Genomic DNA, 10,166 nt, shown 5'->3' on the forward strand with positions numbered 1-10,166 from the left:
TCTTTCTTTCTTTCTTTCTTTCTTTCTTTCTTTCTTTCTTTCTTTCTTTCTTTCTTTCTTTCTTTCTTTCTTTCTTTCTTTCTTCTCTCTTTCTCTCTCTTTCTTTCTCTTCCTTCCTTTCTTTTCCTTTCCGTTCTTTTCTTTCTTCTCAAGATGCTCAACTTAGAATATTATGTAGCAATTATAAATATGTCATATATTCACATAACAATAAGAATAGTTGTTAAAAACATAGTGCTCACTGAAAAAAGAAAATGGGATGAGATATATGGCACCTCACCATTTATATAAATTAAAGATACATGCCTACAAAACAATATTATACATTTTTGCAGGAACACACATACAAGATACATACTAAGTATATTAGAAAAGTTGTCTATGGGAAGCAAGGAAAGTGTGATCTATGCAGGATATATATGTTTACATATTCACAATTACTAGACACACATGTTCTATAAGGATGTAACTTGCGTATCCTTATTACAAATTGTAATATGTGATTTATATGTTCACATATAAAGCATGTGTGTGCGTGTTACAACCCTGAACAATGATAAGATGCTTGAGGGTAGCATCTGTAAATGATTCATTTTAGAAGCCTCGCACTTCCTGTTATATAGTAGGCAAACAATAAATATCTCTGAATGAATGAATGGTTTCATTTACAACTTGCCTGATGTTCCGAACATGACCTGCCAGACAGAGCAAAGACCTACTTCCCAACACACCTCTTACCCCACTCCCAGTTCTTTATTTTCACCATGGTGGTCTATTAAAGTGGCAAAAAAAGAGCTAACTAGAAAGAGAGGAATAATTATGAAAAAATGAAAATAATTTACTCCATCAAAACCAAGAAGCACATTTTATGTCCCTTTTAAGTAACAGAATTCTGCTTTCCAGTGTATTCCCTTTTGATTGTTTCCATATGCACAGTGTTTCTACTGTAAAACACTCATTGGCTAAACAAAAGTATTTTTTTTGTGTGAGTCCATAAAGAGAAATCCATTTTCATTCCTTTGTGTCACTACAGCAAGGCTCTGGATGCTATTGTGGAACATAAGGGCATATGTTCCTCATTTCACTGTTTGAAAGCAAAATCCTATTTCTGCCAGTAAAATTGAATTCTGCAAGTCTGATATTTTAAATTAAAAAAAAATTGTAACAGTTCTAGATTTACAGAATTATTGTGAAGATAGTAAAGAGATATGCCCCATATACCCCACAGGCAGTTTCCCCTATTATTAACATCTTACATTAGTATGGTGCATTTGTCACAACTAATGAACCAACATTAATACATAATTATGAACGCCAAGTTCATACTTTATTCAGATTTCTGCTGAGAGGACCTGTTTTTCTCTTAAGGCCTTCAACTGATTAGATAAGGCTCATCCATATTATGGAGGGTAATCTGCTTTCCTCAAAAGTCTACTGATTTCACAGTAATCACTTCTAAAAAATATCTTCATAGAATCATCTAGATTTGTGTTTGACCAAACAACTGAGTACCATGGCACAGCCAAATTGACACATAAAATTAACCAGCACAGATAGTATAGAGAGTTCCTATATATCTCATAGAGAGTTTCTCCTCTTATAAATATCTTACATTGTCATGGTACATTTGTTACAGTAAATGAACCAATATTGGTATGTTATTTTTAACTAAATTCCATTCTTTATTCAAATTTCCTCATTTTCTTTTCTAATGTCCTTTGGCTCAGGAACCCATGCAGGTTACTTACTGCATTATATTCATTCATCATGTCTCCTTACTTTCCTCTTGGTCATGACAGTTGCTCAGACTTTCCCTGTTTTCAATGACCTTCACAGTTTTGAAGATTACTAGTCAGATACTTGGTAGAATGTCTCTCTGTTGGGGTGTGTCTGATGTTTTTCTCCTAATGAGACTGGGGTCATGTTTGGAGAGGAAGAGTACAGACAGATTTCCACAGCAGCCCTGTGAGGTAAGTACTCTCCATCTTGCAGATGAAAACAACAGGTGCAGAGAGTGACTTCAAAGAGGACAAGTAACTTGTCTAAAGTCACACATCTCATAAGTGACGGAACCAAGACCGAAATGTGTGCATTCTGGCTCTAGCGTCTGTCTTGCAGCCACTGTGTTCTACCAGCTCTGAAACTAATGAGCATCTACTGGACCTGGTATTTCCAGGTGGCTCCCTGAAGCCTTCTTCCTCACACATATTGTCTTCCCATTGCCTGTGGGACAGAGCTCCAGCTCAGGATGCACTGATCTGACATGGACAAAACTCCATGGTCAGGCCCAGCCTCCTCTCACCCAGCTTCTCTCCCTACTGGATGCCACAGCCGACCTAAACCCCGACACCCCTGCCCTTCCCTACATCTGTGAGCAGCTCTGTGCAGTGTGGGGAGCACGTCCTGAAGAGTCAGACAGAGCTGGGTTTGAACTTGGGCTCTGCAATTTATTGTTTCTAGAATAACCTTGAGCAAGTATATAATAACATCGACCTACTAGGATTTTCATGAGGATTCAAGAAAATAATGTATATGAGTTTAACATAGTGCACACCCTATATAATACACACTTCCATAGTAGAAAAAACGATTGATATGGGAAATTCCAGTATTTTCACCTTCAAACATCTCATAAAATAGCTACTCATACCCAAAACTGGTTGACAGATCCTCTGCAGACCACGCATTCTTTTTTTTTTTTTTAAGATTTTATTTATTTATTTGACAGAGAGAGACACAGCGAGAAAGGGAACACAAGCAGGGGGAGTGGGAGAGGGAGAAGCAGGCTTCCCGCTGAGCAGGGAGCCCGATGTGGGGCTCGATCCCAGGACACTGGGATCATGACCTGAGCCAAAGGCAGACGCTCAACGACTGACCCACCCAGGCGCCCCCAGATCACGCTTTCTGATTTAGGGTGTGGAAAATAGGGCCGATACGTAGCCAGTGGAGTGTACAGGGAAGAGCATGCACAGGGACCTCAACTAGTCAGCAAAACCTTTCAGAGGAAGCTGCATTAAATTCAGCCCTGAAGGCAGAATTGATTCATCCAGGTAGAAATAAATGGGCAAGTTACAGACAAATGCTCAAACACAAAAAGCACACAGTATTTTGTGGTGGTGATTTTTGTCTGGTTAATGGGCACCACCCAGGGGATCAATGGGAGATAGGTTAGAAAAGTTAGCTTAAGGAAAGACTATAAGGGTCTTAAAATCCAGGCAAGGAAATATGAGATTGCTCCCTGCCTCCTTGCCTTTCTCTTATATAACAACAAAAACAGCAACAGAAAAGACAAAACACCTCAGAGGAAAACAGCCCAGTTACTAAGCTGCACTCTCAGATTAAAAATTAAAACCCAAATCTCAGTATCCCACATGTAGATGAGGGAGCCTGTGGCCACACAGAAGGGTTCTGGCAAGTGTGCTCCTCTTAAAGCTCTCTGAGGGCTGCATTCCCTAGGGATAAGTCACGGCAACTTGCAGCTTTGTGTTGTTGGAGACGGTTCCATTCTGCTGTTAGCCAGTGTTCAAGGTGTTCTGCCCTCATGTAGTCCTAGATTAAGACAAAAGTGTCACCAGGACCAGAGGAGGTATAGGTTGGGTATGAACCAGGAGGAACCTCACAGAGTGAGCAGGGGCTGGTGGGTGCAGAGGGAGAGGGAGAGAGAGAATCTTAAGCAGGCTCCACGCCCAGCACAGAGCCTAGCCAGGGGCTCAATCCCAAGACCCTGAGATCATGACCTGAGCCCAAATCAAGAGTTGGTTGCTTAACCAACTGAGCCACCCAGGTGCCCCAAGAAGCCTTTTTCTAAGGTGTTTGGTCTTTGTTGAATTACCCTCTTCAAAAGTTTCAGGTTATATTCTGTGTGTAGCTTTTTTCCCATGAGTTCAACTTAAATCTTTAAAAAAAAAAAAAAGATTTATTTAGAGGTGCCTGGGTGGCTCAGTCGTTAAGCATCTGCCTTCGGCTCAGGTCATGATCCCAGTGTCCTGGGATCGAGCCCTGCATCGGGCTCCCTGCTCTGCAGGAAACCTGCTTCTCCCTCTCCCACTCCCCCTGCTTGTATTCCCTCTCTCACTGTGTCTCTGTCAAATAAATAAGTAAAATCTTAAAAAAAAAAAAAAAGATTTATTTATTTATTTTGACAGAGAGAGAGAGAGAGAGCACAAGCAGGGGGAGTGGCAGAGGGAGGAGAAGCAGACTCCCTGCCGAGCAGGGAGCCCGATGCGGGGCTCGATCCCAGGACCCTGGGATCTTGACCTGAGCCAAAGGCAGACACTTAACTGACTGAGCCACCCAGGCACCCCTCAACTTAATTCTTTTATTAGTATTTATTAATCTTAGATAATTTCCCCCTTTTATTTCATCAATGTTGCTCACAAATTGTCACATCAACTATCACATTATTATAACTGGTAGTGTAAACAAACAATTCTCTTAGATTGATCTGATTAAGGCAGTGCTGATTATTGAATTAAATTATTGAAATGTATGTCACATAAAAAAGAGCATACAAATCATAAGCATACATCTCAATATAATCCAACACCATAATCAGTAGGACATTCCCAGCACCCCAAAGAAGATGTGGTATATATATACAATGAAATATTACTCAGCCAATGAAAAAATTAAATCTTGCCATTTGCAATGATGTGGATGGAGCTAGAGTGTAATATGCTAAGGGAAATAAGTCAGTCGGAGAAAGACAAATACCATAGGATCTCACTCATATGTGGACTTTAAGATCAAAACAGATGAACTTAGGGGAAGGGGAAAAAAAAGAGGGGGGGAACAAACCATAAGACACTCTTAATGAGGGTTGATGGAGGGAGGGAGGTAGGAGATAGGCTAGATGGGTGATGGGCATTAAGGAGGGCACTTGTTAGGATGAGCACCAGGTGTTGTATGTAAGTGATGAATCACTGAATTCTACTCCTGAAACCAATATTACACTCTATGTTAACTAACTAGAATTTAAATAAAAATTAAAAAAAAAACCCAGAGACAGAATCATAAATACAGAGAACAAACTGGTGGTTGTCAGAGGGGAGGGGGCTGGGGGGGTGGGTGAAATAGGTGAAGGGGATTAAGAGGTACAAATTTGCAGTTGTAAAATCAATAAGTCATGGGGATGAAAAGTTCAGCATAGGGATTATGGTTAATAATACTGTAATAACATTGTATGGTGACAGTGGTAACTATACTCATCATAGTGAGCATAGAGTAATGTAGAGAATTGTTGAATCACTATGTTGTACTCCTGAAACTGACACTGTATGTCAACTATACTTCCATAAAAAAAAAAAAGCATATGTATTTCAACCTGGTCATGTGTGTTCAGGCATGACTACAGGAGAGACATAATGAAGTTGGCAGATGCTTGCTTCTACTTACAATAAGTAAATTTGGATGTAAGACAATACTCAAATAATACTTATTGCTGACACTTTTTCTTTATATTGCACATTTTGAGATAAAAGCTAAATGAGCATGTTTGTGTGCATATACAAGTAGAATCATTATGAATGTGACAGCCACGAATGCAGACTGATACAGGTGGATTGTATTGTTGACTCAAATACCAGAAGCAGTGTCACTGATGATGGAATATTTCTAAGTGGTGATCAATTCTTGGTCAAGTTCTGAAACTAAGTACAATCTTCCCTTGATTTACATGGGAGTTGCATTCCTGGAAAATTCAGTATATATTAGAACCATGTACCACATCCTTTTAAAAATATGTAAAATGGAGTTAGGTGCTAGGTTCTGGTAACTGTAGAGATTTTTTTTAACTATATGAAGTTCCAGTGGAGCATTTAAAATTTGTGTGGGGCTGTCTCCCTCATTGTAGGACATCAGATTTGTCCCTTGTCCTACTGGACAATCCCAATAGCAGCCCGTAAATATTGTGACAACCAGTCTCCCCACACCCAACAAATTTTCCAAACACTCCCCCAGGGAGCACTGCCATCTTTGTTGAGAACCTGTACCTAGTTCCTGTTAAGACAGCGCTGTCTCCTTCACTCCCACTCTTCTAAATCCTGAGCAAGCACAGCGCAGGCTCTGGAGGATCCAACAAGCCACTTAGGAAGATTCTACATTGTATCATTGAATCACCTTTGTTTTTATTATTTTTTAAAATTTTTTTATCATCTTCCAAAAAGGTTGTTTTGGTAAATTACAAACAGACATGTCCAGAGGGGGAATATACAGTGGGATGAAGAGTCAGAGAGACATCGGCAGGCAGGTGAAGCTGGAGGTGAACCCGGTACCTCAAACACACATTCCCAGGGCTTGTACTTTTGCTAAGGGTGAGAAGTAACCTGGTTGTCATGAGGGACATTTGATCAGCTACAGAATTCCATTGTCTCTGAAATAAAAACAAGGTAAGACCATGGAGTCTGGAGCTGGACTGCGTAGATTCAACTTGGCTTCACCCTTACTAGCTTTGGGACCTTGAGTAAATCGCCATGTGCTTCAATCCCCCTGCCTATAAACAGGGTAATAATAACACCTATGATACCTACCACAGAGGTCTACTGAGAGGATTAGTTATGTTGATGTAATAAGGTGCTTAAAACAGTACACAGTAGCCAGTGTGTCTGTTACCTAAGCATTTGCCAAACAAGCAAATCTCGTTGCTCAGAGAAAACACAGCCTTTCCTAGCAGTTTCTCTCACGGATTGATGTAGGACTGGATTACCTAGTTTGGATGCAAAGGGGAAACTTGACGTCATTCATCCATTCCAACCTGCTCGTGCTACAGTGCAGGAAAACCATAGCCAGAGTCTGGAAGGCTAGTGGCCAAGCTCGTGTACCTAAGTTAGTGGAGGATCCAGGTCTCTAGCTTCTGGTTACTGCTCCTTCGAATACACCATGGCTAGAGGTGGCCTGGGGTGCAGAGAACTGGCCTGTGATCTCTCTTACCCAGCGTGCCCACAGCTCCCAAATCCAGCCTTCTCCCAACTATCCTCTTCCTCTGCAAACTCCCCTCTCTTCCTAAGTACAGAGAGCAAAGAACAAAATAAATCAAGTGTGAGTGATCCATAAACTCTTAAGGAATAGGCAAATTCAAACTGGATTTCCTTTAAATAAATCTTCTAACTTTGGGTAGGAGCAGGGATGGGTAAGGAGCGGGCAAAGGTTTTGGCAAGAATTTAAAAGTAAACTATCTGGACTGGCGAAGTTCCTCCACTTTCTAGTTGAAACTGCACACAAAGTTCCTTCAGAGTCTCCACACCTCATTTGGCTCCTCTGTAACATGGGATTGCTGTAAGATTAAATGAGATCATATAAAGTAACTAGCACTACGCCTGGCACAGAGTCAGGGGCTGATAGATGTTAATCACCATTGCTGTGGTTATTTTGGGCGTCAGCAACCTACCACAGGAGAGATCTTTCCTTTCCTGTCTGAAAAACTGAGGCCATATGTTATTCCACACCAGAAAGGTTCTATTTCCGTGTTTCCCTGCTCCACAAACCCAGTTACCTAGCGGAAGGCAAGGGGGACGTCTGGAAAGAAAGAAGCTAAAAGCTAAGTTGCTCCAGGCCCATGAGAAGCAGTGCAAAGAGCACGGACATGGGATTGAATCCAATTCAACCACTCGTGTAGCACGTTCTTGAACGTGTTGTTCTCCCTCTCTGAGCCTTAGACAAATATTCATTCATTGTCCAGAACATAACGCATGACAGGGCTTGCCATTACTAATGTGCTAAATATGTACTAAATGAAGAACTTTGAAATACTGTACAAAAAATCTAGAAAGGCAGTGAAGCAGGATGAATCTTCCGATGGTGACAATTCAGAATGATTGGTAGCAAAGGGCTTTGCAAAGTACTTGTTTAAAAACACACTCTCTCTTTTACCAGGAAAATTATAAAACTATGTTGAGTCATAGCGAGAGATATTAGAAAACTTTCTAAAATGTTTTTATACCCTTAAAAATTCAGGGCGCCTGGGTGGCTCAGATGGTTAAGCGTCTGCCTTCGGCTCAGGTCATGATCTCAGGGTCCTGGGATCGAGTCCCGCATCGGGCTTCCTGCTCCTTGGGAGCCTGCTTCTCCCTCTGCCTCTCTCTCTCTGTCTCTCATGAATAAATAAATAAAATCTTTAAAAAAAAAATTCAATAACTCAATAGTTCCACTCCACTCAAACTTGCCATTGGAAAGACATGAAATGTCTTATTGCAGATTCTGATTTTCAAAGGGACTTGGACCTGTGGGTGGTGGGGAGGGGGTGGCAGTAAATGCCTTCTTCGTGGCTTCTGGGAGCTGCAGTCTCTCGGCACGCAGAGGTGTGGGGGGCCAGACATCTGTTCTCTGGGGAGTAAGGAGGGGCAAGGAGGATCCACCATAAGCCAGATGTGTGCCTTCAGTATTCCACCCTATAGCTCCCTCCCTGTGTTAGGAAACCATGTTCTCCCCTCCTGCATTCTTGCCAGTCTACAAAACTGGAATTTCTGCCCTCTTGAGGACATTAGAAAGCAGCTTGTCCCCATGCCTCTACCTCTCCTTCGCTTCTTCCAACAGGAGGCAATGACCTCTCGTCCCAGTGAACTTGCATGAGTCCCGAACGGTGGGCTCTCTTTTCAGGCTGACTGCACACGGGTTAGAGCCCTTTGTCACTGCCGCTGCTTTCCCGTGGGAAAAACAGCTGGATCCCAGCTTAGGGTCCAGAGAGCCAGGTCTCTTTCACCAGAATTCATGGGTTCGAGACAGGCTGCCCACCCCCATGCATTGTGCCATAGCCCCAAGTCTGCCCCCATTGGGGGTCCGGACTCAGCCAGGGTAGTGCCATTTTGAAAGCCATTTGGTGGTAGGTGCAGTCCAACATGACCACCAATAAAGCTGCTATATCCATCTTTGTTTGACTATAAATATGACATATTTTAATTGGTTCAGAACCAGAAAAGTCCTACTACTTAAAAGAGCTGAAGGAGCCAGAGAAATGATACAGCTCAAGCCCCTTACCGTGTAGGTGGAAAGCTGAGATCCGAATGCCCTCTGGCTGGCCCAGCCTCCCAGACCCCAGCAAGGTGCTGGCCGCGTAATGAAGCGCATTGCCCGAGATCGTTCCATTGCCCTGCTGCTTTCAGCACGGCCCGCGCCCTGTGGAGCTAGATGAGCGGGCCCTCCATCACACCTCACTGTGTCTCGGCTTCCTCCAGTAGACCCCTGGCCTCAAATTATTCTCTGCCTGTTGCTTTCACTCCCTCAGAAATACCTGAGCCTTCCTCACCCTGGCGCTGCTCAAACCCTTTTTCTCTGCTGGGGGCATCACCCCCCAGTGTCTCGGGATAAGATCCTGGAAGCTGAACATAGGCCTCCTGCCCCATGCCCAGTGCTCTTTTGGCCTACACCTGGGTGGCTACTCACCGTGAGTTACATACTTGGGCTTCTCTTCATATTGGACTCCATTAAATAGAACAATAGTTTTAGCTCATCATGTGACTCAGAGGTGGTTGCTAGGGAAACCAGTGGGAATAGGTTTAATTTGTAAATCCTGTAATTGCCATAAATTAGCACTAATTTGTGCTTTTGTTTCAAAAGGATTTGGGCTGAGCTGACTGCAAAGCAGGTGAGGAGGAGGGAATAATCACGAGTTGGCTTCCACTGCGATATGGTCACAGAACTTATAAAGGGTTTATTTTCCACTGCTTTGCCAAAAAAAGCCAAAGGGATTAAAGAGGGAAATACAGGGAATACCATGGTGTCCTTCTAGTGGACGGGGAAAGCTAGAAAGACAAAACAGTCCCTCCTACTCTCCTCATGAATCAGATGGTCAGAGCAGAGTGATGGGGAGGCAGGTGGAGCGGAGAGAGGGCAGCGCCCTCCCGGAAGGGAGAGATTAAAGGACTTTTCATTTTAAAATGGATTTGGGGGGTGCCTGGGTGGCTCAGTCGTTAAGCATCTGCCTTCGGCTCAGGTCATGGTCCCAGGGTCCTGGGATCGAGCCCCACGTTGGGCTCCCTGCTTGGCGGGAAGCCTGCTCATCGTCCCAGGGTCCTGGGATCAAGCCCCGTGTCGGGCTCCCTGCTCCACAGGAAGCCTGCTTCTCCCTCTCCCACTCCCCCTGCTTGTGTTCCCTCTCCCGCTATCTCTGTCAAATAAATAAAAATCTTAAAAAAAAAAAAAAAGGATTTGGAATGAAATCTTGCCATTTGCAA

This window comes from Neomonachus schauinslandi, chromosome 4, assembly GCF_002201575.2.
Source record: "Neomonachus schauinslandi chromosome 4, ASM220157v2, whole genome shotgun sequence".
NCBI lineage: Eukaryota > Metazoa > Chordata > Mammalia > Carnivora > Phocidae > Neomonachus > Neomonachus schauinslandi.